The 27,920-nt window shown below is 34.7% G+C and overlaps 2 protein-coding genes across 2 annotated transcripts in view; one reads left to right on the top strand and one right to left on the bottom strand.

Moving 5' to 3' along the window:
• The window catches only part of Eip93F (Ecdysone-induced protein 93F), a 356,990-nt gene that overhangs the window by 6,659 nt on the left and 322,411 nt on the right, over positions 1–27,920 (top strand). The window contains exon 2 of the transcript XR_012454052.1: positions 15,862–15,898. The gene's annotated coding sequence lies outside the window, so the exon portion shown is untranslated. The remainder of the gene's footprint in view (positions 1–15,861; positions 15,899–27,920) is intronic.
• The window catches only part of LOC141446993 (uncharacterized), a 297,455-nt gene that overhangs the window by 177,168 nt on the left and 92,367 nt on the right, over positions 1–27,920 (bottom strand). The gene's annotated exons all lie outside the window — the stretch shown is intronic.

Raw genomic sequence — 27,920 nt, 5'->3', positions numbered from 1 at the left:
CTTCGTCCAACGCTGCTCTAGTCCGAATAATAGGATTTGTCCAAGTCTGAAAAATAGCCATTCGTTTCTGCAATCACCTCCTCGTTTGAATAAAATCTTTTTCCCGCCAGCCATTTCTTCATATTGGGGAACAAATAGTAGTCCGAGGGAGCCAAGTCTGGAGAATAGGGGGGGATGTGAAACGAGTTGGAACCCTATTTCCATTGATTTTGCGACCACAACTGCTGAGGTGTGAGCTGGTGCGTTGTCGTGATGGAAAAGGACTTTTTTGTGGGCCAATCGTGGGCGTTTTTCTTGCAGCTCGGTTTTCAAACGGTCCAATAACGATAAATAATATGCACCTGTAATAGTTTTACCCTTTTCCAGATAGTCGATGAGGATTATTCCTTGCGAATCCCAAAAGACAGTCGCCATAATCTTTCCGGCCGAAGGAACGGTCTTCGCCTTTTTTTGGCGCAGATTCCCCCTTGGTAACCCATTGTTTAGATTGTTCTTTGGTCTCAGGAGTGTAGTGATGTATCCATGTTTCATCCACAGTGACGAAACGACGCTTAAAGTCCTGCGGATTCTTCTGGAACAGCTGCAAACCGTCCTTGCAACACTTCACACGATTTCGTTTTTGGTCAAGCGTGAGCAATCGCGGCACCCATCTTGCGGATAGCTTTGTCATGTCCAAATGTTGATGCAAAATATTATGTACCCGTTCATTCGAGATGCCCACAGCACTAGCAATCTCACTCACCTTCACTCTTCTGTCATCCATCACCATATCATGGATTTTATTAATGATTTCTGGAGTAGTAACCTCAACAGGGCGTCCAGAACGTTCAGCGTCACTTGTGCCCATATAGCCACTCTGAAAATTTTGAAACCACTTATAAACTGTTCTAATGCAGAGTCACCATAATGTTTATCAAGCTTCTCTTTAGTGTCCTGAGGCGTTTTGCCTTTCATAAAGTAGTGTTTAATCAACACACGAAATTCTTTTTCGTCCATTTTTTGAAAATCACTCGACTTCCTCGATTCAAACGAATGCCAAACACAAAGAAATAGACCGATCTGGCTGAAACTTGGTGTGTGTTCTTCCAAGAGATGCTACTAACTAAACATAACCTCGATACGCGCCAGTAGTGCTATCTGTCTGACTTTGCACGGACTTTTCAAACGACCCTCGTAGATCAGTGGTTCCCAAACTTTTTTGACCCATGGACCCCTTTTGATAGTCAAAACTTGCCCCACGGACCCCCCAAGTGAAAAAGCTACAAAAAAGCATAGTATAAAAATTACAAATTTAAAAAAAACATTTTGTTGAAGAAGTATTTATTGAAATTATAACTTTTGCTTAAAATAAAATTTAAAAAAAATAATAATTTGGATGAACGTGATGAGATGTTATGAGTGTATTTATATCTGGCTCAATGTTAGTGAGTAGCTACCGCAAATCCCCGAGAGTAATCTTTGGTTCAGGTCTGCATGAAGAGCCGTTAAGTGTTCGACAGTGAGCAAGCAAATCTTCATCTCTATTTTGCAATTTCAAAAGATTTGGAAACTGAGAACGTTCTCCTCTTCCCAAGTTTTGTTGTTACAGAAAACGTTTTGCAACAAACGCAGATATAACGCTTTTAGTTTTGATTAAATTTAATTGGTCACCTGGTTAGTCACTAATTTCCATAATAATAAAAATGGATCACAGTTTTATTTTTTTATATTGAACCTTGCGCAGACCCCCTGACGTTTTTCAGGGACCCTCAAATCAATTTTAATTTTCCACGGACCCCCTGAATGATACTGGGGACCCCTGGGGGTCCGTAGGGACCACTTTGGGAACCAATGTTGTAGATGGTTGCAGTTTCTTGGTACTTGGTCAGTCTTTGGCCTGTAAACGTTCCCAGTTATTGTACGAAATCAAAAGGAAGTAATGAGCAAATTCCTTTAGAAGCGACCTTAACAAGTTGAAACAGTAATGGAACTTAGAATAACCTGGACTAATGCAACATCCCAATTCATTTTCGAAATCCTAGATAATTACAATTAAAAACTTATAAATAATGTAAAAGTTGTTTCATCCATTAGATTAGCCTTTAGAAAACTAGTATTTATAGAACTAGCTTTACAGTCTCTTCAATTAAGTTCAATAATTTTTACACAGCGTTCAACTTTCTTAAAGAACTATTTTAATAAGGTTCTATCATTTTCATTAGGGAGACAGAATAGAAATAATAATAGTAAAAAAAAAAAAAAAAAACGGCCTTAGCAAGAACAGAGGATAATTAATCACAAACTAGATAAAAAAGAAACATAACTAGGAATATTTTCTATCTGGTTTAGTTCATACATTTTTCAAATGTCACATTAAACATTGAAACTATGTAGTTAACTTTAAAAAAGGCAACCATCCCGTTATTTAGTTACTTTAATACACGTTTGGAATTAAAGAAATAAAATAGAGAAGAAAGAAGTAAAAGAAAGAAAAAAAATTCCAGAATGTACCAACAGACGAAGGACTTGACCGGTTACCAATGGAGTTCGACGGTAGCTCCCAGAAGTTTACTAGAAAGTATTGAAGAGAAACAGCTTCCAATATCTTTATTTAATCGCACGATGGAAAGCTGGTGTAAAATTAAACGTGCAGATATATACAATCCACATTAGTTATTTAATATGGGCAATGGAACTTGTTGACCGACTAAAAAATATAAACGACTCGTTCTTAACTTCTACACCATAAATGTTAAGCTAATTTCTAAAGTAAAATGTTTTAAGTAGATACTTCTTTTTCTTTTTGAACTCCTTGTTAGAGCTAGATTATTAAAAAGACCATAATTTAAACAGTTCTCTCTCAATAGTATTGATTTCTCTTTTTTAATAGTTATTAGCCATTATTTTTGTACGTTCGTACAAAAATTCTCTGTTCAAATTTAGAAGTAGCCGAGAGAGTTGTGCGGTCCATAGGCGCCACGATAGCCGACCGGTTAAGAGACTAGACCCGCAAAGCTAAGATGTATTGTGTTGATTTTGTGGGTTCAATTCCCCCCCAGACTAGGTCTTGGATTTTATTTAATGGTTAAATGGAAAGAAATTTTCACTGATATGTGTTTGCTAGCCACTTCCGTTTACGCAACTTAGTTGGACTTAGGGTCCTTCTAAAAAATGGGCATTACTTCAGCCCATTCCTGAAGTTTTCGGGGAAAGTGGGGCTGAAATAGAGATTATTAATATAACCATCTCGTTACCTTTTTCAAATCTCACAGAAGCAATTTTGAAAAAAAAAAAACTTGCCCCTCGAAGTAATATTACTCGCAAGATGGTCAGTAAACAGTGCACAAAAACGGGAGCCTTTCCTACGATAATGTGCTGCATACTCTTTAAACTATTCTATATAAATGATTAGTACTATATAATACTGTGTATTCGGTTTATCCAGTTTTTCCAGGGTGGGTATAGCCGGAGGTCAGCCCGGTTAATCGAAGTTGTACTGTAAGTGGCTAACAGTGGGTTTCCAGTTAACAGGGTACTCATTTAGAACTTCGCGATAAAAATTCCTCATATCCAGTAATCAGCATCACCAAGTACCTTAGTTCATTTCTGCACCATTGAATAATCTCAAGAGATTTTTTGGGCTTAACACTTCTAAATAGATCTCTTCGATCTGACCGCAATATTCCGGTTAGCGGCGTTTTCCATTTTCTGTAATTCAGTCCAATAACTGCTAGAAACATGTAGCCCTGGCTTGGATCCAATGACGGTGTTGGAGGGATTGGTTATAAGTGGATGAATTAGAAAGGAAATTAAAAAGATATTCTCGATTCATTTTTTTTTCTTTTTAAATTTCACTTACAATTATGAAAACTGTTTTCGAAACTTGAGTTATCATCGGAAATATCTGTTTTTCTCTGTGTTTTTGTCTGCCTAATGAAACTTCATTTTGAAATACAGTACAACCTCAATTAACCGGCTCTCGGTTAACCGAGATTTGGATTAACCGAGATCATGTTGAGTCATCATAAGTACACCTGGATCGGCGCTGAAACAAAAGTTAATTTTTGGTGGTGATAGGAAATTTTTTTGTCTTCCGATGTAACATAACTCTTTTATACCTGATTTTCTTGAAGGGTCATTATGTATGTAAAAACCCAAAATATGGTGCAATTAGTACTGAATTTCTTGAGATTTACCACTGTCTTACAAAAGACCATGGGATTTATGTGTCGTAAATGATTGATTTTCAACTTCACGGTTATATGTAATATTTTTATGGAAAATTACCGGTATTAATCTTCCCAGAGAGCAGCCTAATCTCAAGCTAGTCTTCAGTGTTAATCAGTTCCGTCCTACAGAAAACATCTTTCGTTTGCCCCTTTCGGTTGAATTTTTATTTCACTTACGCAATGGAATCCATTAAGAAAACTGGTGCACCAATGTGTAATACTGTGTATTCGGTTTTAACCGGGATTTCAGTTTTCCGGGGTGGATATAGCCGGAGGTCAGTCCGGTTAATCGAGGTTGTACTGTAAGTGGCTAACAGTGGGTTTCCAGTTTACAGGGTACCCATTTAGAACTTAGCCATACTGGACTCCTACGCGGAGGTCCCGGGTTCGAATCCAGCAGCTGACCCTTAGATTTTCTCTTCCTAGGAGCTTCTTACAGCTCACTGTCCGGTGATGGACAGTGTTGTCTGTAACGAGAGAACACTGTCCGGAGGCCGGCAGTGCACAGGAAAAAGCTCCGGGCGCTAATGACCTCAGCTGTTGATGCGCCAAAAAAAAAAAAAAAAAAAAAAAAAAAAAAAAAAAAAAAAAAAAAAAAAAAAGAACTTAGCGATAAAAAATTCCTCATGTCCAGTAATCAGCATCACCAAGTTACCTTAGTTCATTCCTGCACCATTGAATAATCTCAAGAGATTTTTTGGGCTTAACACTTCTAAATAGATCTCTTCGATCTGACCGCAATATTCCGGTTAGCGGCGTTTTCCATTTTTTGTAATTCAGTCCAATAACTGCTAGAAACATGTAGCCCTGGCTTGGATCCACTGACGGTGTTGGAGAGGGATTGGTTATAATATGTGGATGAATTAGAAAGGAAATTAAAAAGATATTCTCGATTGTTTTTTGTTTTCTTTTTAAATTTCACTTACGATTATGAAAACTGTTTTCAAAACTTGAGTTATCTTCGGAAATAACTGTTTTTCTCTGAGTCTTTAAAAAGTGGATTTTACCCAAAAGTGGTATCATTTTCATGTGGTTACTTCGATTAAATTCCACCATCATGGCGCCCAAATTACAATTTAGCGATTCTTTAGCGAACAAAAATTAATCATTTATTAAATGGAAAAACAAGTCTTTTTGCATACCTATTATATTTATCATTTTCTCTTCTTTCCCGCTGTCCTTTGGAATGCAATCTATAAATTAAGGACTGAATTAATAAAGTTGCGTTACGCAGAACTAAGCTACCCGCAGAATGAGTCACAATGTTAATGCTAACAATAAATTCAACAATTAAAGAATGCTGTAATTGTAATAATCATAAGAGGAAATGAATTTTAAATTGAGTTAATAATGTTATTTTTAACGATAAAAAATAAATTAAACTATCAGAGATATAAAAAATTAATTGTTAATAACAATAAGCTTGTGTCAAACAGCTTGTTTTTAGCGATGTTTATAGTGAATGCTGCACTGCATTCACATTTACATTTATTGTCCAGCTAGTTTACAAACGTAAATTATGCAGTATGCGTCTATATTCTGAATGAAGTGCAACGATTATCCATCTTATTCCTTTCTTTTTGATTCTCACTTTCTCTGCCAAAATTTTGGATGTTCAATTTCCACTGGAACTTGCTGGTCTTTGGAATCCTCAGAGTTTGGAAAAGTACTTTTAGAAAGTAGTGTGTGAATCAGAAAACTGAAAAGAAAAGCTGGATAATTCATAATTTAGTAGTAATTAAAACAAGGGTATTTCCGTTTTGAAATTTGGATCGCTCAGGAAACGATTAGGAATTGAGAAATAAATTTGATAATCTTAATACGTTGCAAAAATGGCCATTTTCACTTAAGTTACGACAAAATTGTCCTTGAAATCTGCTCGTTGTCTGAGTTAGTAATGATTAAATAATAATTTATGCAAATCACTATTTAGAATACATATTTTAAAATCTATCTGGCGAACAATTTATTCAACTTTTATCATTAATTTATGATAATTGTAAATTTAAATATGGATTACATTGTCTTTAATGCTTTGGTGATTTGATAAATGTTACTTGCAATTAATTCTCTATATTTGCAACAATGTCCATCACCAGGACAACTGAGTTGTAAGAAGCTCGAAGAAAGAGAAAAAAATCTAAGAACCAGCAGCTGGATTCGAACCCAGGAACTCCGCGTGGGGATTCAGTACGATAATCTCCCTGAGCTTAATTCCTCTCCTCAAGTACTTTTCGTAAAAAAATTATTTGTTTTATTCAAATTTTATAACAATAAAAATAATTTTACTGCCTTAAATTTTCATTAATATTGTTCAAACCTTATTAGATATCAAATACCCTTAATGATGGACTTTTCCATTTTATACGTTTTCATAAATAGGCGCTATATTTAAACTCTATTCCAAATTATTCTTCTGATTCATCAACCATGTTTCCCAAAATGTCTCGTCGTTCCATCCACATCCTAAAGCTAGTTTAATAGTTCCCGTCACCTTTTTCCAATTAAGACTCGGCAACTCCTAGTTTCCTCTCTTATTTTCCCCCATTTCGACTAAGGGTTGTTTAGTGTATGGCCGGTCTTTCTGGTGACATTGAAGCTAAGCTCAAGCGCCTCATGAACTGCTTCATAAGATTTATTTTCAGCATTTCCAGAGACTCTCGCATTTCGCACTGCTACGATGAGTGGAAGTGGCTTTTTCCAGTCTCAAAGGTCTTCCTATATTTTTCAACTCTTTAAGTTCCAAATCATCGATCCATTCCCGTAATACTAGATCTCGCTCATCCGATCTCTATATTCCCTCACACCGTACCTCATCCTTTGACAAGTCCTTCCTGATACGTGCTACCTCTCTCTGGAATTCCTTACCATCATCTGTCCGCCATGCTCCTACCCTATCTATCTTTAAATCCCGTCTATTCAGTTATCTCCTTTCTATTCAGCTTCCTCCGAAATTCTAATTGTTTTAATTTATTTCCTTAATTTCTGCTGTTATTTTTATTTTCACTTTTTGTAAATACTTATTTATTTATTTATTTTCTTTCAATCACAGGCCGAACTATTAAGGCCTCTATTTGTACCTGTGTTTATTCTTAGGGGACAATTGCCCCAGAATAATAAATTTCTTTTCTATTTCTTTTCATGAGGCGCTTGAGCTTAGCTTCAATGTCACCAGAAAGACCGGCCATACACTAAACAACCCTTAGTCGAAATGGGGGAAAATAAGAGAGGAAACTATTCTAAAGTTTCTACTTATAATGCACCAATCTCTAAAGATGGATGAAAATTCAAAAACTACGCGAAAAAATGGCTTGCTACGACCGATTAAGTGCATGATGTTGTTATTAAAACGTTTTCTTATTAAATTTTCTTTTCTGTTTTGCAGTTTTCATGTCTCGTGAAACAGGAAAAATTAGTTACTAGGTCTGCATGAGAACAAAATAATTCAAAAATGGGAAAAAATAAAAATTATTTTTCATCACCTTGTAAATAATTTTTTGAGAGATAAATTTAGCGATAATCTCTTGCGTTGAGAACATTCGTAAATGTGATCTCCGTGAATTAATTAGTGGTATTAATACTTATCGTTCTAATTTTGGGGGGAGGTATATGTGCGAAGCCTTGGGGGGAAATAGACAGTTTAAATAAAAACGCTAACTACTTTGCTTGGTTTAATTTATGTAATTATAATTATTACAACTCGTTTAAGGTAAGTTAGGACTGCTCTTGGGATGAGAAAGAATCAGTTATCTGCCAATCAAAACAGATTCTCACATTAAACGCCTTGTAGACTCATCTTACGTACACACGATGAGTTTTGATGAGTCGTTTCATCTTTTTTTTCACTTTAGAAACCAACAATTACTCAAAATTATAATTAAATAGGATTTTTAGAATGATGTGAGATAATTTGTAATTTCCTGAGAGTGTACGTGTGGAATATAGTGTAGCTCCCTTAGGGCTAAATAAGCTAAATACTGTAGCGATCTTTGCTTGAAATATTTAGAGGTTATTGTCTGAATTATAATTAAAGATTAGCTGAAGGGCAACAGAAAACAGAAATGAGGGCCATTACAACGTAATTCGTATATTCCTTTGAATTATTCATGAAAATTTCATTGCTATAATCAGAATATTGGCCCGTTTATAATTTGAATTTTTTATGTTGCGAATAATTTTATTATTTAATTAGCTTTTCTTTGTTTCATTGTATTAGAATTAGAATCTAAAAGGAGTCACAGATTTCTAATCGTTCAAAACTTTCGAATTTTTTTGTATTCATTAAATTGTTAATTGTTCAATTGAGCTTTACGTCCAGCTACCAATTAGGTGTCGTGGACGGAGGCGACTAGCAAAAATACTTTACTGTAAATTTCTTTTATTAACCATTAAATAAAATCCAAGGCCTAAGACCGGGGAATCGAACCCACTAAACCAACAATACATCTTAGCATTGCGGGTCTAGTCTCTTAACCGCTCGGCTACCGTGGTGCCTATAATGATTACTATTTTTTGAGAGTAATATTGATCAATATCTTATAGCCCATTTGTTAAGAGTCCTTCACTTCACCCTGATCACCCGTATATTTACTGGCAGCAAGTAAAAGATCTTTTCTTTATTAATTGATTTAATATCGATAATATTCAAGGTGCATCCCGCACCCGCTGGCTAAGTGATACCTAATAATAGTAAGCAATACTAATAATCGTAGTGAAGGGATTAGCTCAGTTGGTAGCATACTGGACTTCCCAGTTTTGAATCCAGCTGCTGGACCTTTTTGATTTTCTCTTCCTAGGGCAGGGGTGTCAAACTGAATTAAACCACGGGCCACTTGGAGCGACAGGCAAGATACACGTCTGGCTACAACATATTTACAAAATTTTTCCTTGTTTTCCAATTATCTGGATACAGAGTCTGAGAACAGACAATCTTCATTAAGGTAGATAAATGTTTGCCCAGTCAATCTTGATCTGTATGCCGTTTTATTTTAATTTCATAGACGGAAATAGTTGCTCACACAAAAACGTATTCCCAAAAATTTGTACAGTTTTTTGAAATTTCTCACCTAAATAAGAATAAATTTTGGGAATTCCTACTTCTTCTTTTAAAAACGAATCATTCTGGAATTCCACTGAGAGTGGCAGACATATGGTCTTCCAAACGTCGCTGGAACTAAGTAAGTGCGTTTATACAAGCCCACAGGAAAGGCCCTAGGCCACGTGTATACTCGGGTCTTCAGTAGTTAACGGAAACTGGGAATTGTGTGTACGATATTTGCCTCGATCCTCCCCCAAGCGCTATTTTCCTTCATAAAAAACATTTTCTATTTTCATTTTATTTCAGTACATCGAGGGGAAATATCGATAATATTCAAGGTGCATCCCGCACCCGCTGGCTAAGTGATACCTAATAATAGTAAGCAATACTAATAATCGTAGTGAAGGGAAATTACCTCGGGGCCGCCATTTTGACGCCCCTGTTCTAGGGGCGTCTTACACTTCAATGTCCGGTGATGGATTGTGTTTTTTTTTTTAAACGAGGGTATCATTTCCGGCGGGAGGGGGGTCGACTGTGCACTGAAAAAAAATCTGGACTGAGGCAAAACTGGCTCTTTTTGAAGCTTTCGACCCAATTCTGGCCGTAAAAGACCTTAAGGGCTCTGCCAGAAACAGTTTCCAATATCGAATGATTCCCTAGATCCACTTCACCCATGTTTTTTCTAAACCTACATATTGATTCTTTATTGACTCATCTGACTCATCATTCCACAATCTGACACTCAGAACTGACCGCCCTGTCTATTTTGTATAAGATAGATGACTGCCACCCAAGCGCACACTTTCCAAAACTCTGAATTGCATTTCATCTCACGGTGAATAGAAACTTGATGTATCTTTGCTTGATCCACACTCCAAAAAATAGCCAAAGCTTCTCCAACACATCCTCCAACATTATCTCCTCATTACTAATTAAATAATATTAATATTTATCCCTAATGAAAGCGAAAATAACGATGAGGTTACAATTTAAATTTGTCGATTTAAATAATTTGGTGGCCTTTAACACAATAAATAATTGATATATCTTTAAAGAATATTAAATAATGCTGCTCTTATTGTTTATTTATGTATAATGTAGGACACCTGTTGAATATTTATAATGCATAATTAGTGCAGCTGGCTGCCCACAATGCAATTTGCCTTTTTCAACTTTATGTCAATTCTGTTTAAATATTATTTAAAAAAAAAAAGATATTCTATGAAGTGTCTTAATTGCCCTCTATTTAAATCGTTTAAGCTTCACAGTTTTAATCATTCAACTACTCAGCGATTCGACTCTTTTAATCGACCAAGAAGTACCCTTAATTAATATGATCGTCAGGAAATAGGGTAGTTGTAGTGAATATTGAATGTATCGTGCTTTGACCGTGAAATAGTGTAGACAGCTAGAAGAAAGATTGCGAAAAATATTATATTAAAATTTAATTTTGCAATTATTTATGTTTTTTTTTGTAAATTTAATGGTTTATGTTCAATGTCAGGGAGTTGAAGAAAGAATGAAAATTGTTTCCGTTTGTGCGGAACTCACAAACTAAACGCTATTCGAGCCTCTCTGGGCTACTGTACTTCTGTGAGTTTCAGATCTCGGTAACAGGGGAAAATATGAAATAAACGCCCATAACTTTTCAGCCCAGAAAAGTTATTGTCTTTTACCATTATCGCGGTAATAATACAATATCTCACGTAACTTTGTCGAAGTGGCTACTCGTACAAGTACTTTTACAATTTTTGAAACTGTAATTTTGGACCTCAAGCATCCTTGTTCTTCGTAATACCTGTAAACAGACTCTTCTGGAAAGAAAATTAATTTCTAAATATTTTTGGAGAAGTGATATAATTTTTTTCTTTTTTAATTTGAAAAGGAGGGGGAGCGATAATAACAGAGGAGAAGGGATTAGCTGAGTGATCAGCGTGTTCTGGATTCCAACTCGGAGATCCCGGGTTCGAATCCAGCTGCTGCTGATCGTAAGATTTTCTCTTCCTAGGAGCTTCTTATAAGATCACTATCCGAAGATGGCCAACACGTTTCAGGCGTCGTGGAGGACTGTAGGGAAGGGCTGTTCTGGATAAGGCTTGTGCTGTGGGAGTAGGATGTATGGTTAGGCTATTATGGAAATTAAGGAAGCCAAGATTGGATTAGGTAAAAGGGATATTGAGGTACTGCATGGAGGGTTAAATTGGATACATAATAAGGAGCGTTGACGATATGCCGAAGGACTTTAGATTGAAAACAATGGATTCTTTGGATGTTGGATGGTTTCGCAGAGCCCCGTAAGCTCAGCTCCGCAGGTCCAGATTGGTCTTAGTAGTGACATTGAATAGAGTCAGTTCATTCTGTACATTCATGGCTGATCTCCGCCCTAGCAGTCTTCTTAATTGTCCAACTCGTCTATTGAGTTCTTGCCTTTTCAGTCTCGTGTATGGATCCCATGTAAGTCGTCTGCCTTTAATGTAATTATTACATTATTAGTTACTGTTAGGGCATCCGCTTCAATTCGTGATTTCTTTTTGAAGGACATAATAAGCGTGCCTTAAATTAATGCATTCATATTAATTACTGGGCAAAGAACGCGTACATCCTTAATATCTGTTTTACGAGTATTTCCATGCCAATTAACGTCATGCGCACAGTAGCTGTTTTGTAGCTAGTTCAGTTTACGTAGATCTTTTTTTAATGTTTTGATTTTTTATTTACAAACGAAAGAAGATTTAATAATTTTAATTTAATGGGAATTAAAACCTTTTCTCCATGTTTTAAAATATATATATTCAAAATACAATGATGGGAAGAAAATTAAAATATAATATTACAAAGTAAAATTAAAAAACAAAAAAATATTCTTTAAAAAAACCTAACAATAGTTCATACATATCTGAGAAATTTTTATGAAACTGAAGTTAAACGTCTCACATAAGTTAGTAGTTACGAGGAAGTGCAACGGTGCAGCTGGTGCAATGCATACTTTATTATAGTGGATAGTGGTGGGTGGTAATTATGGCCTTGGACTACGCAAAACTGCATTACAAGGCCGGACCGAATTGCATTGTGACTGGCCAACTATCCAAAATAAATAAACTAAAAAAAAAAAGAGATAGAATACAACTCTATCTGGTAACCATCCTATAGTATAGTTGGCAGATAGAGTGCGCACACATTGTAGATTAGTGTGACTCGTGGCAAGGCCAATATGCCCAATAGATGATTATTTAAAATTGCACAATTTTAAAGTAATTTTGATAAAGATAAATTAAATAGCTATTTTTGTTTCAATAAAATAAAACAGCAGTTCTTTAAATAATTATTTACAATTCACAAAATCATTATCACTGATAGGATCTCCAAGTATTACCGAAAGCAAGAGATAAAAGTTGGGGCAGCAAGCATTTAGCTTGGACCCTGATCCGTCTTAAGGGCTTCCTTTATTGTCCTTAATTGTGGGTGGTAGGAAAAGGATTAGTTCAGAGTTTTGGCGTATACTGTATTCCAATTGCCCTAAATCCAGGGTCCTAATCCAGCTGCTGATCTTAAGATTTCCTGTACCTAGGAGCTTCTTATGAAGATGGACCAATGAATGACCTTTGATGTTGGCGCGTTTATCCACGCTACCGTTTCTCATGAAAACCTCTTTGTCTTTAATCATCACGTCCAGCTTTATAAATACAGTCGGACCTCTCAATAACGGACACTGGCGGGGGAAAGCAAAATGGCCACTATTTGGAGGTGGTCGTTAGAAGGAAGTAGGCAAGTTTCATTATGAAAAAATATGGGGTTTTTTTTTCCAAACATCTATTTAAAAATTGTTTATTATTAATAGATTTAAAAACGTACATAATTGCATAATTATTTAGCTATATGATATGCATCAAGTTTTTCTTAATTATCCAAAAAAATTATCAAAAAACTACATATTATTGACTTAATTAATAATTTTTATAATAATCATCACATTTATTCGTAACAATAATAATTTATGGTAAAATGATCATCATACTATCATCTATTATTAGAAAAATAGAACAAACCTTTCGGCAAGTTGACGATGGCTCGATTTGGTTTTTACAAAATCTTCCAACACATTTATTTTCTCTTCTAGAGTTAACCACTTTCGTTTGAGAGACATATCGGAAAAAATAAATATTGTTCGTCCAAAGTTATATTGAAAAATGATTAAAATGGTACAAGGTGTATGGAGCTTATATAGAAAAACTTTAGGAAAAACCAGAAAGAAACAAAAAACTTGAGAGGGGATAATTATTTTTATCACCGCGTCTAACGAATTTTTAAGAATAAGGTGGTCGTTGGTGGGAGGTGAAACGAATAATCTGTTCCCCAAATCAATGTCCGCAGTCGCTATGTAGAGTGACCGTTAGACGGAGGTTCTTTTGTATAGAAAGTGTATAGTGGTAAAACGAGGGAATCCAAAAACTGTCCGTAAATGGAGGTGGTCGCTAGTGAGAGTGTCCTAATGAATGGGAGGCTCGACTGTAATATAAATTAAATTTATTATATCTAAACAAAATTTAATGAATCGAATGGGACCCAACAAGAGTTTAATGCCTAATTCTTCCCATTTCCTCCGCGTACATGCCGGAAAGTGGTAGTTTAATGATAGGGTTGTCCACTGGAAGTGTTTGTGCTCGTCGTTAGACTGGGTTGTGCAAATATCCCTAAGGAGAAGACTACTCTCTTCGTGGCAAGTCTGCAGCAAATAACTTTTAATATTAAATAAAATATTTCCCTAACTTTGACGTGCAGGTCAAAACAATATATATATATATATATATACTCTTTATATATATATATATATAAAGGCATTTCCAGAACTTCAAACAAAAAAGAAGTGCAAAAAGTTATATTATAAATATTTAATAAGATAATGATAGTTGACTCCTTATCAAGAAGGCATTACATACATACGATCCTTTTTTTATCCCCACAAACAGACAACCGGTATAACCTGACTCTCTGGCTAGATCTGACAGTTAGCTACTTTTTTGTGGATGTTCAACTGTGAGAGTGAGAGGAACAGGTTTCATTGGCTAAAAAACTATCGTCTTCATCTCCAATCTGGGAGCAGCAGTAAACCAACTTGGCAAAAAGGAAGTGCCCATCTTTATGTCCTCTTTCCCAGAGAATTTTACAGTTAGATCTTATATGGAAATAAAATTGATGTGTCCTATTTTTATTTTATTTATTTATTTTATTTTTTTATATTAGATTATTTTTGAGTTTCTCTTTCTCTATGAAAATCTAGAAATATCTACAAAATATTGAAGATATTGTTGTACTAGAGTGCCTAAAATTGTGAAGAATTGAGAGTAAAGGAGATTTTAGATGAAGGATGTGATTTCTGGATTCAATAGATCTAATGTGGCAAAAACATTTAATCTTATCTTGAAGTTTCGTTTTCTCAACACTCTGGTTTCGGTGTTTTTCTGTCGCAAGACCCAACAAATATCCAAATACCTAATTATTTATTTTATAATTTATAATTAAAAATTTAAGAAGTGGCGGATTAAAATGAACCCATAGAAATGCCAGCATGCCACGTTTACTCTCCGGCGAGGTTCCTGTCCACCTGTCCTCTTCAAAAGCAATCCTCTTCCTTGGTACAGATCTGGTGCGCTACCTTAGGCTCTACATAGACAAAAAAGACACGTGGAAGCCACACACTAGACTAAAAAAATAAGCAATAACGTGCGAAACTGCTTTACAGACTTCTTGGACGACGCTCCCAAATTACCCAATTGAACTCAAACGCTTAATATACAGTACTATTCTCAAACCTATGTGGGCTTACGGACTAGAACTGTGGGGTTCAGCCAAACCTACAAACATACGGACTGTACAGGACATTTCAATCAAAACTACTGCCGACAGATAGCTGACGCTCCTTTCTATGGTGGACTAACCTCACTCTTCACAGCGACCTCAACATTCCCTTCATAAACCAACTCGTCAAGACTAAACACCAAAAATTCCATACTGCTCTCTCTAATCCTCTTGAACTGTCTTTCGCTTCCTCTGAAATCCCTAACAATACGCGCCTATTGAATCGCCAGTGACCCCGGGACTTCCTCGCAGTCTGAAGGCCTAAAAATCATATCCTGTAGAGAGTGCTACCGCTGGGCAGTTTCATTCCTCCTGCCTTTCACGCATCCATTTATCCTTCATTCTCCCTATTTACTCATTGTATATTATATTATACAGATTGTAAATAACGAAATAAATTTAATAAAAAAAACAAATTTACGTAAAAATCTAATGTTAACATACCAAACGACTTTCTTTTAATATTCTAGTTTTTCATGTCGGTATTTAAGTAAACAATTACCAAATTAGGTGACATAGACGGAGGCGACTAACATACTTTATTATTAAGTTCTCATATTAACCATTAAATAAAATCCAACGTCTCTAGACAGGGAATCGAACCCACTAAACCAACAATAAATCTTAGTATTGCGGGTCTAGCCTCGGCTATCGTTACCCACATATTATTGCATTAATTACACTTTGTTAAACAAAAATCCATTTTTTAAATTCGAATAATTAATGCATAAAACTAATAAATAATTTTTTATTTTGCAGGTGACATGGTTGAAATTGGCCTCATTAGAAAATGCAGGTATGTGCATTTATAACTGTTTCATTTTCTTCTTTCATTATTTTTGTTGCATAGAAATATCGGGATACTTGATCTTATAAATTAACAATTTTGATTTAATCTCTAAACGACGCTTTATTATCGTCCCTTTGATAATCTAGATTGCCTTGATTCCAAGCTTATTAAGGGAATCTCCTATTTAATCAACATTAAAGACACGTTAACACAAAGAGTTGAACATACAGCTTGTAATTTTTTAGTAAGAAAAAAAAACCATCTATTTAATTCTTATTAAATTTTGAGAGCGTCTTATATATCGCGCAATATGTTAAATTGAAATTCTGAGCATGATTTAAGAAAAGAGATACATGTTTAAGTCTTAAATTGTTCGTATATTTATAAAACAGATGTAGTCAAGTTGAAAAACTGATTTAGCCTTGAAATTACTATCTATTCCTAATATGTAATAATCGTCATAGCTAATTCCTCGCTAAATCTAGCGATAATAAATTATTAAAAAATAAAAATTTCAAGGTTTTCATAGAGGAAACTAGATAAATATATATCTTATTGTATATTACAAGATATCAGTTTATTAAAAACATAAAGTGGAAAAACTTTTCTCATACATTTGAAGACATAAAATTTTGCTAGAGAAGAGGTTTTACAAGAGGGGAGAATAAATAACTTGCAGCTCAATATCAATTATTACAAAGTTATTTTAATTATTTTGCTATTTCATTTGCCTTGGTTTGAACAATTTGAATGCAAGGATATCGATGAGGGAGGGGGGAAATTTTACAACCGAGAGGAAAGCCGGATAAAACGGAAATAGCCAAACGTACTACAATTGATGTATATCCTTGGCTGAATGTAGAAGGCTCTGTCTTGTGCCGGAATATCGTTTTTTTTTTTTAGGTTCCATTCATTTTTATTTTATTATTAAAAAAAAAAAAAAATTCTTACGATTCATTAACGTCTTCTTGTAATCTCTCCACACTCTGCTGATGGATGAAAATCCGAAAGCGGCCAAGGATCAAATAAAATAAAATAAATTGGTATCTTTTTAAATTTTTTTGTTTTTTCTAAAATATTTTTTCTCAAATGTTGTAGAAAGACCACTTCTAAATTTAGTATTAAAAAAAATAAATCGTGTGACTGCTGCTTCTAAAATCTGTTTTTTAAACAGTTATATACAGAAAATTTGCTCAACTCTGCGGAGGCCTATAAGACGTTCCTAGTAGAGACGAGCCTAGTGGCACAGATCAATACCAGACTGCCCTAATTGCGTCAACTTTAAACTCCTCTTGCTTGTTGCAAGCGCCAACTTTTTATATCAACCAAATTACATTTTTTCAAAAGTATGAGTTTTTTTGTTAACAAAAAATTTAATTTGAGAGGAAAAGTTACTCGGCTTTTGGTGGGAGGGGGGGTTGGAAAAAAGAGAAAATGATTCGTGAAAACTCACATAACTTTTTCTTAGAGGAATACTTAAATTTAAGTTTAAAATTTTCTTTTAACATTTAAATTGAATTTGAAGGTGTACTAGGTTTGGCATGCATTACATTTTACTTCTTACAATGACGTACGGAATAACCAACTCTACGGAAGTACCAAAAAATCGAACATCAACCGACTTCAGACCATACAATCCAAAATTCTAAGAACAATAGTTAATGCTCCCTTCTACGTCTCCAATCACACAATACACTCTGATCTCAATATTCCTATCGTCTCTGAAATAGCCCCAATCTCGCTACACAAAACTCCACTCAAATCTACACAGTCATTACAAACCCTCTGTTCCACAACATGTCTACTACAAGCACATCCTTCAAATCCACAACGGAGACTAAAGCGACGGTGGCCTGTGCGATCATCTCAACACATAACGTCGATCTCCTAGGATGGTTGCTGCGTCAGCTTGAACTAACGGCTTCCATCAATGGATGGTCGTTCGTTCACTCCAATCACGCCCTTGGCGCACATGCATGTATGTAGGTATGTACACACATAACATATAGATACTTGCATGTGTATTTGCGCCATCCCTTATCTCTCATTACTTTTGCCTGTTGTACTAGGATACGGTTGCAAAATAAGTAAACAAATTAAAAAATAATAATAATAATAAAAATAAGAACTTTCAATAAACTAACAAACTCCTTGGCTTTACAACCAAACCCAGAGCTGACTGCTAGCCTGCACAAGAATTCCTCGCTAGATCTCTCTATCCACTAGCCTGTGGTCCACCAATTGCGGACATTTAGTTTTCTTATATCATCCAACCACCTATCCAACTGCCAACCTTTCTTTCCTCCTTCTGGTTGAACAGAACCCTTCTGGGAATGACAGTTTCCTTAAACTACCCTTAAACTTTGTCAGCCCATTTGCAGATCACGTCAGCTGGACATACTTGACAGTATGTATCCATTTTTGAATTTAGTGATTACGTCTTACTAGAATTACATATTTTTTTAAATAATTTTTTTTGTAGTTTTCAGCGTTTTTCCCTCGTACAAAAAAGTTATTCCTAGAAAATTTATTTACTTAAATAGGGGCGGGTGTTGGTCTAGTGGTTAGGAGCGTGGCTTTGTAAGTACGAGATCCCCAGTTCGATTCCTGCGTATGGCTACTTTTGATTTGTTAGCAAAAATTATTTATAGTAAAGTATGAGCTTCCTCTCCCTGCCCACGATACCTAATTGGTAGTTGGACGTTAAGCCACGCCTGAAAAAGTAGGCGGTTACATTAGTTAATTACGTAGATAACGGTAAGAGAAAGTCGTACGAGTGTGCCTTCTAGATCAAAGAAAAATAAAATAAAAATAATTTAATTCGCAAAAAAAGAGACAAATCTCTGCAAAGTATGCAATTTAGAATGTATAGCAAAGCCCGATTTAAATTAAGTTGATCTCAATCAGTCGAACATTGTAATTAATTCAGAGTGTATTAACTGAATAGTTAAACAGCTATAAATACTATCTTGATTATTAGTATTAGATTCAATGGAAACGAGAATGGAATTTTAATATAAATTTAAATATTTAATTAGGCTTAATTTTCCTGACTTTTTTTGTTGTTGTTATTCTTTGGGAAAATGGAAATATTAAAATTGTGCTCATTGTTTTAAGATTATCAGAGGAGGAAAAAGTGTTTTTTGTAAAAGAACATCTAGGAGTTGGAGAGCAAGTGAATGAGGCGAGGGTCTTAAATCGCAGTTTGAAGGAAGTTATTGGCAATATAACGTCTCACTTAGTTTATAACCAGACAGAACAAAAGACTGACCTTATACGTATTGTAATAATGTAAGAAATATCATACAGGCAATTAGCTCTGAAGATGACCTAGTTCTTAGGTCGAAAGCTCGGCATAATAAATACAGAAAATAATGACTGAAATTCGGCAATTATCTTTTCTTCCTATCAAAAACTTTAAGTTAGTAGGAGCCTGAAATGGTATCGCCTTTTATATCCTTCTTAGCACACACGTTTTGTTGTATCCCTGAATGATTACGTACTTTCATTCATGATCAGAGATCTTTTGTGTCTCACACTCAAACTATTATTGAGTTCAAAATGTTTTAAAGGTTTTATTTCTTCATGTAGTTGATTCCTCTCAACCTATCCGAGCCGATCCTTCAATTTCTCCTTATTCGCGGCATCGGCCTCCGTCAATCCTTATCCCACCTGGGATTCTAATACGAAGTCTTTCCTCCTGGTCCTAGGTCTTTCCCTTCTTCTTCTTCTTCTTCTTCCCTCAACCGTCATCTCATACACTGCCTTCGGGATTCTCTCTTCACCCATCCTTATCAAATGCCCCAACCATTTTAGCTGCTTTAGCTCTCTATAGATTGAAGAATATTTTGTTGCGACATATTCAAAGCTGTTCTAATTGTCCGCATTCCTTATTTTTTCCCTTCTGGATCTACCTGCTGACCTCCTCCCAGTAGTCCATTTAGGTTGATAGCGATCTATTTCTTTCTGTTTTATTTAGATTCCAGGTCTCTGCTCCATATAGCACAATACTTTCAAATATGGCCTTATAAATTAGGCGCTTTGTGCTTCGGCAAATACTTTTATTCCAGAGCACTGGATTGAGCATCCCTAGACACTTTTCCCTATTCTGATTCTTCTATCCACCTCTGATTTAGAACCACCATCGATCTCAACAACAGGATCACAGGTACTTAAACTTGTGGACTTCTTTATCCTTCAATTCTAATCTGTCTTTACTTTGGGACAGATGTTCGGTCTTTGAAATATTTAAACTAATAAAAATATAATTATATACCAAATATAACTTTTAAGAATTTTAATTTAAATATAAAATTTATAGTTAATCATAAATTTAGAAATTTATGCACAATGCGTGATGTGATATGAATGTAGTGGTGAATATCCAGCGGTAAAGTATTATCAATAAATGAAAAAAACTTGACAGAAATATCAAAACTAATAAATAGTTATGAATTGGTCAAGAAATAAGATGATTATCCCTTGTCCATTACAGTTATAAATTCAGCTTATATATTCGTGCTAAATGTAAAATATCCTTGTAGTAAATTTTTCCATTTAATATAGAATTTTATTCCAAGTATACAACGCTGGAGTATTTTTTTTTGTATTAATAAAAAAGATATCTAGAAATTAGTTTGACCGTGAGCCAGCCAGCCGTTCGCTGTCAGAATGGATTAGAATTATAGTTCTGTTTTGGTAGCGCCTGGCCTTAAACAAGTTATGTATAACGCAAAACCTGCAGTTACTTCTAAGCTAACCTATCTCCCCAGAATACTTTTTATTTGGACCAGAGTAAACGCTTAAAATTATTCTTCTTTTAAAAATGAAAAATCTGGCGGGAACATGCAACAATTTAAATAAAATTTAAATTATTGCTCTAATCTAAATCTTTCTTAAAGTGTTTACTTTTCTGTATTTATAAAATATTATTTCTTACATAGGCTCTTTAAATTAATACATTCTGCTAATTTTCTAATAAAATGATTCGCTTATTGAATTAAGAGCTTATCAAGAAGGATGTAGACATCTCTATAAAGAGACAGACATTTCGGTGTAGTGTACTGTTTTAAAAAGTACGTATATGATGTGGACAATTAAGAATTAAATATATTTTAAATTTCGTTGTTTTGGAGAATGGAACGTTGAGATTACTGGATGAGAAAAATCGTGTCCAGTGTTCCCAATGTGACCAGGCCTATTACAACAAGGGTTGGCTGAAAAGTAACGCACACATGCTAGGAGAGGGGGAAAGAAAAGTGTTATCAAGTTCGGACAGAAAGTATATTAAAGTACAATTCTTAAGCTTCACAATTATGTATTACTTTTCAATTTAGTCACCATTAACGCTAGTACATTTCTCCTAACGTGAAACAAGTTTCTCCATTCCGTCACAGAAGATTCTTTTGACTTTTCTTGAATCCAGGACTTGACAGCTGCCTTCACCTCATCGTCTGAGGAGTAGTGATTACCCTTGAGATCTCTCTTGAGTAGAGGAAACAAATAGAAATCACGGGAGGCAAGATCCGGGGAATAAGGAGAGTCTGGAATTGGTTCAAAACTTCAGTTTTTCCAGAGTCTCTGCAGTTTCGCCGCGCGAGGTGTGAGGACGAGCGTTGTCATGTTGCAAGATTATTGGTGCCAAGCTGCCTCTAACACGACAATCTCAACGTCGGAGGTTTCTTAGAGTCTGTACGTACCGAGAAGAATTTTATCGTTGCCCCTAGTTCCAGGAAAATCGGTCACATAAACTTGGTGAGCATCCCAAAACACAGTCAGAAGATTTTTTTTTTTTTTTTTTTTGCGGACGGTTGTGTTTTGAACTTTCTCGGCCGAGGTGAAGGCGCATGTCGATATTCAGTGCTCTGCCTTTTGCTCTTCTGGGATGTGATGGACCCATGGTTCGTCCTCTGTCACAATATTCAAAAGAAAGTCGATAACAGCACACTGTTTATCTCGCAGTGACATAGCAACCAGTGTCCACACTTCGGCGTCTAAAAATACACTGGCTGAACGCAGCGAGTTCAAACTGCGTATTACGTAATAAGGGGAAATGTGACTTCCAAATGCCACCTCGCGCGCTTTTTGAAGCTCTTCGTTCGCGCTCGGCAAGCATGTGTGCATTACTTTTCAGTCAAACCTACTAGTATTTCTTCCTGAAGCTAGATGATATCTCTTACCTTACAGCATCCCTTTCAAATTCGGTTATTCGTGACATCCTAAATATTAGAGGGTTCTAGGAAGGACAAGCCTTCCCCAAACTCCTGGGTAAGACCTTTTATAGTCACCAGCATTGCCCTAAAAAGAATATCTATCTGAGTGATAGGTGCTTTTTTTTAATTTATTTTTTTAATTAATTACTTAGCCAAGTAAATATTTAGATAATCGATGCTACCCAATATTTTGTTCTCTACAATAAAATCGACAATAATTTCAATCTAGTGATAGTATGTTAGACAGTCACAAATAAACATTCATCTTCTCTGAGACGGTCACCAGCCGGTTCTGTTGGATTCTGCGTACATAGTTGTAGGTACCGTTTTTTTTCCTTCTAGTACTAACGGCTCCAGTCCAACACTGTTATTCCTCTTGTTTTACTGGAAGTATGAAAGAAAGTTCTTCAGAAAGCATAAATAATGAACAGAGATAATATATCGTATATACTTCTCCAACGGAGACAAATGTTTTATTTAGTGATCGAGAATAAAACTAATCATTATCATAGCGTTATTGATTTTTATTATCGATTTATTTTTATTTTTTAAAGAAATATTTTTGACTCAAGTATAGGGTAAAGTAGGGTGAGATGGCCACCATTTTATTTGGAGTGTGCCTGCAAATTTTTGGTAAGGGCTAGGCTTACTTTATTATTATTTTTGGAAACCTCATTCGCTCACAGACATAAGGTAAGGAAAAAATTTCAGAAAAAAATGCTGAGGGAAACATTTTGTTATTCTTACAAAAAAAAAAAATAGCAATTGGCCATCTATCCCCACTGGGTTGGGTGAGTTGGCCAATCTAACTTGGGAGAGATGGCCACATATTGTAAATGAAATTGCACTAGTAAAACGTAAAAATAACAGAAAAAAATGAATGGTTACTTAATATTTACTTATTATTCTTCTTTTTAAATGCGCTTTTACTACAATTTTGGCAAGCGTATGCAGAAGAAGAGCAATTTTCGTGGAACCACTTCCGGCATATTATGCATTCCAACCAATCTTTTTTTTCCTGGTCTTGTTGTAGCTTTCCCCATATCCTGTACATTCAGTTTCATCGATTTCTAAAATGGCATCACTTTCCTCTTCAAATTCGATTCCTGTTTCGTCCTCTTCATCGGAACTTGGGGAAGGTGAGCGTTTTCTTTTTCGGACAATCCTTTCTTTCAGAATTGTCTCTTTGGGGATGGTATTTCTTGTTGGTTTGGATTTCTTTGCATCTCTGTTTTTCACAACAGCAATGTGCTCTAGAGAAGTTAATAAAGTGACAACAGACTTGGCTCGTTTTCTTGCAGAGACGATAGTTTGGGTGTGGGGGTTAATACGATCTCAAATTTTCTTCAGTAAAATTTCAACGGTTAGTGTTCTGTTTTTTATGCTGAGTTGGCATTTTTCTGCAGTGAATTGGAACCTGAGCCAAACTATAACAGAAAAAAAGTAAAAATAATTGGCCATCTATCCCTTCTGTTTGATGGCCATCTGTCCCGAATGCTAGGAAGAGATGGCTATTATGATAAACATAACTCAACGCGTACTTTTTGACAGTTTTAGAAGTTAGGATTCATTAATGCATACTGCACTTTCCTAATATGTAAAAAACAACACTAAAATTTCGACACATACATTCACTGCAGCACGCAATATGCAACTATCATAAAATTTTTTGTTGAGACGATAATGTTTTTATTCTCTGAGTTAATTAATAACGCTTTGACGCAGACCAAAATGAACTCACTGTAGTCAGACATGAAGGTTCATCACTGGAGAGGTCGCTGTTGCGCCGTCGGACGACGTTTCGGTTAAATTTCGGCTGATGGCCATCTCTCCCGATTGGCCATCTCACCCGACTTAGGATATAACCATATTTTCGAAATGTAAATTGTCGTTAAAAAAACAAATTTCAAAAAAATTGAAAATTTTGATTAAGTTCAAAGTACTTAGTTAGGCGGACTAGATAATCAAAAGAATCATCCATGATTGCAATATTCTCTCACCCCCCCTCTCTTTCTCTTTAATGGTTGCCCATTGAAACGTATATTTCTCTATATGATCACTTTGTTAAATTAAATTCATATAGGAATTTATGATTAATTAATTGAACTATTCAATTTTATTTGCGCAAAATTTAAATCAGAGATCAAATACAAAAATTAATGAGCACTTTTCAATATGTCATCTTCAAAGTTAAATCCAATTTAACTACATTAAATTGGAATCAATTTTGTAATTTCCACAATGGTATTATTCTAGGCTCTATATTAGAGGGACAATTACAAAGAGATGGTCTATTTTATTTTTTATTAATTATTTATTTTTGTATTAATTAATTGGCTTATTATAATTTTTTTAAATTATTACTTATTTAATAAAATAATCTTTTACTATTATAATCTGAGGAAACTTATGCAGTATACCAATCTAAATCTAGCCTAAAGCTATATAATGAATTAGTGGTTGCATTTAATTGGTTGAAAATACGCTTGTATTGTATTGGATAATCACTGGGCCAAGTCCAGACACAGGACTTGCTAATTAAGCTTTACAGCTTATAATACTAAGAGAAATGTGAAGTGATGCGCAAATCATGTAGACGTTTATACACTCCACAGAATTTATATATATATATATATATAACTACAGTATATATTGAATACAGTTTAATATGTCCAATACACCGTCTGAAGTGATGGACAACTCTCCCCTCCCCTCACTCATATATGTCCCCCTTTGACAGATGATCCGGAACAGAGAAGTTTGATGTATGAGTCAATTGCAGGCTTTATATAACTAGATCTACAATAGTTTAACCTCAACTTCGATATAATACGTATTAGCTCGGTTAATCCTGTGTAAAGGGGTTCAGATCTCTGGGTTTTCGTAGCTAGCGATGGATATGTGAAAAGGGGTATCTAACTGCAGGCGATTATGTTACTTTAGTGGAAGAAGTTGGTCCTGTATGTTTGTTCAATTCCGATTTATATTTCAGCTTTATTAAATTTATAATCAATTTTGATTATTCATTTTTATGGAATTTTTGTTTGTTTACATTTTGTCATTCTGGATAAATGGTTTGTATAAAATGGAGAGTTAATGAACCAAACTGCTAGCACTCTTGTTTCTCTCAATCAGACTACACTTCCAAGAGCCAACATAGTCAAACAGCATCTACATTGACAAAAGAAGTCCGTGGAATCGGCAATCAAGTCTTAAACGAAATTATACCAAACAAACGCTACTACTTGGTAGCACGACTACTTGAAAGTCGATCTTACAAAATATATATTTAAAACTGATTACTAAAACCGATTTGGACTAAAGGACTTGAAATTCAAAAGTTCAGTAGGACTTTCCAATGATCTACCGCCTCTAATGAATACAATCCAAAATACTTTTGCCGGATAAAAATTAAAATTAAATAACCAAAATTTTAATTGACAGTATTAAATTCCAAATTTAGTTTTAATCACTTTTGGCGATTAAATTTTTTAATTTAATTTAATGTAAGCACAACTTTGCAAGACCTGCAGGTCACCAACGTAATTAAATATGAGCATAAGATGATCCTATATAAGTATAGTGAGTCGTCATCATGGTTAAATATGAGTGTAAGGAGGTCCTGTACAAGTCTAGTGAGAGTGTAAGTTAATCGTGTATAAGTCTAGTGAGTCACCAACATGGTTAACTATGAATGTAAGCTAGTCCCATATAGCCTAGTGAGCCGTGAACATGGTTAATTATGAGTGTAAGATAGACCTATATAAGACTAGTGAGTCGTCAGCATGGTTAAATATGAGTGTAAGGAGGACCTGTACAAGTCTAGTGAGAGTGTAAGTTTATCGTGTATGTCTAGTGAGTCACCAACATGGTTAACTATGAATGTAAGCTAGTCCCATATAGCCTAGTGAGCCGTGAACATGGTTAATTATGAGTGTAAGATAGTCCTATATAAGACTAGTGAGTCGTCAGCATGGTTAAATATGAGTGTAAGATAGTCCTATATAAGTCTTGTGGTCACCAAGATGGTTAAAGAGCTATTTCGTGAACTGAAATAGAAAAAATAACGTTCCGTGTAAATTCAATTTATAAACCTTGAAAAATACTGAGGAGAATATCAAGAAAAAGCCAAGCTATAGAAACTGCATTTGTGTTTACAGAAATGGCCACTAGAGTTCTCCACCGGATGGAGTATAAATTAAGCTTACAGCCTATTTAATGGCGGCTCACAAGCCTATTTCTCTTATGCCTATTTCAAGGTTAAACAATTCAAATTCTCAACTTTTTTGTTTCTATTAACGATAATTAAGTAAAATATGAGGTATTATCGCAAAAGAAATATTTTTTATTATATTTTTATAGGGAATTTTTTTTTATCGTTTTAATCGATAGTTTATCGAATACCTATGGGAGAAATGTTGGAAAAACAATTTTAAATTAATTATTTCACTGATTTCTAAGCAGTAGCCAATCACAATGCAGTACGGTTGCAGACTGTGGGCGTGTCATGCCCACCTCTAGTGTAGCCACGCCCCGTCCAATGATAGCGAGGCAGGGCTGATCACAGCGCATTTAACAATGGCGCTTCAATACCTTTCTCTTATTTTACTAAATCTCTTAATATTTTCTCATTTTTTATTAACTTTTTTAAGTTATTTTTGAAATAATATTAATCTTATGTAGATATTGAGAAATAATGCTAACAAATTATAAAAAAAAAATAAATCATTCTTAATTTTCAAGAAATTTGACATAAGTTTAGATAGTTTTCGCCAATATTCGACAGTTTCACTTCACTTTCTCATGAAAAGAATCTCCTATGAACACTCACATGACTTTTTCTTACCATAATTTACGAATTGAATTGAATTTTCTTGTGACTTAGAATAGATTAAAAAAAAAAGATCAATTTAATAATAATGTTGATAGAATGAGACACATTCCCTCTGAACCAAACTATTAATTGAGAAAAAATTACAAGTCCAACTGTCATTTAAGCTTAACTACGCCATTAGATCAACTTCAAATGTATCCGTTTGGCCAATTCATAGTAAATTACAGAAAAAGCCTTTCTTTAAAATTGCACATCCGGTGTATTGATTTAAATAAAGTATCGGTTAATACTTAGAGATCGTAAAACCTTAAAATATCTAAAATGGAAGTTTGGAAAGCCCTCCTAAATAAATAAAGTTGCTTGGATAAAAATGATTGTTATAAATGCAATATTGCTACATGTGTGTATTGTCTAAAGCTTAAAAAATTAAATCGAATTTCCAAATAATCGCTTGCTTACTGTAAACTTTTTATTTCTTACCAGAATTATAAGTTCATTTCAGATTATTATGAATTATAATAAAAACAGTTGTAGAACATATCACGGGGCTCTATTAATATTTTAGTTTCATGTATTTTGAAGTAGCATTAAATTTCCAAGTAAACCAGCTGATAGTGATCATATTGTTAGCGTGCTACATGAATTATCCGCGCAAAATTTTCGTTCATCGCGAAGGTCATACTAATAATATGAAACCCCGCGCCTACTCCCCTCAAAACTTTTAAACTAATATAACGATTTAATGGTAGGTGTCTACGAGTCTGTACAGGTTTTAGTGTTTGTTTTAACAACAACCTTGGAATTGATAGTTACTATAATATGTAACTAACAAACTGGCTGACATGACTAGTTTATCTACTTAAACTACTTTTAAAACATTCTTCCGGATAAATACAAAGATAATTTATAAATTGAGTGACTAACCCAAGCATTGGAAAGACAAAAAAATGAATAAAACCTTCATTTTTGGATTTTTTTTCGG

Source organism: Rhodnius prolixus, unplaced genomic scaffold (assembly GCF_049639745.1).
Source record: "Rhodnius prolixus isolate KJV_2025 unplaced genomic scaffold, Rpr scaffold_7, whole genome shotgun sequence".
Taxonomy (NCBI): domain Eukaryota; kingdom Metazoa; phylum Arthropoda; class Insecta; order Hemiptera; family Reduviidae; genus Rhodnius; species Rhodnius prolixus.
Note: the sequence above shows the minus strand (reverse complement) of the source record. Positions and strands in the feature narration are given on the sequence as shown.